The sequence below is a fragment of the Centruroides sculpturatus genome, unplaced genomic scaffold, assembly GCF_000671375.1.
Source record: "Centruroides sculpturatus isolate CEXI.00-Female unplaced genomic scaffold, Cexi_2.0 scaffold2590, whole genome shotgun sequence".
NCBI lineage: Eukaryota > Metazoa > Arthropoda > Arachnida > Scorpiones > Buthidae > Centruroides > Centruroides sculpturatus.
The window spans coordinates 1-621 of NW_019386857.1; positions in this window are offsets into that span (position 1 = coordinate 1).

Consider the following 621-nt stretch of genomic DNA (forward strand, 5'->3'; position numbering starts at 1 on the left):
AGATGTTTCGTTTTCGACTACGAGTGACGTCAAATAAGCAACCAATGAGAAGCGTTTCTTCTCTATGAGGCAACCTGATAATCTAAGACCTTGTGCAAATCCGGCCCCCGAGTCGTATGGTCAAACATTTAAGAAATCGAATTAATTAATTATTATTATTTTCTTAAAGTAGAACGGCTTAATTACATTTTTTAAAAATTATTGTAATCAAATAACTAATTAGAAAATAACCATGGCTATTGTTACAGGACAGATTTTGGCATTTTATGTATTGTAATATGTAATTAAAATTATTGTTAGGCCTATTCATTTATTCTCTACTAGCTATTACCTGCGACTTCGCCTGCGGAGGTTTTGCAAGCAAACCCCATTTATATTAAGTATTTCAACAACCATAGTAATTGTTATATAACACCTACCGCTGAGAATGATGAGAATTGCCGAGAATCAAACGAACTGTTTTCAATTTGATCAATTTTCTGGAACGTTTACAATCGTTGTATAATCGAACCAATATGCAATAACAAATTCGAATTTAAAACGGTTCGAACATTTGGTTAAAAAATCGAAATACATCAAAATATTTATAATAATGTCTGAAATGTTATCAATTTAATACAC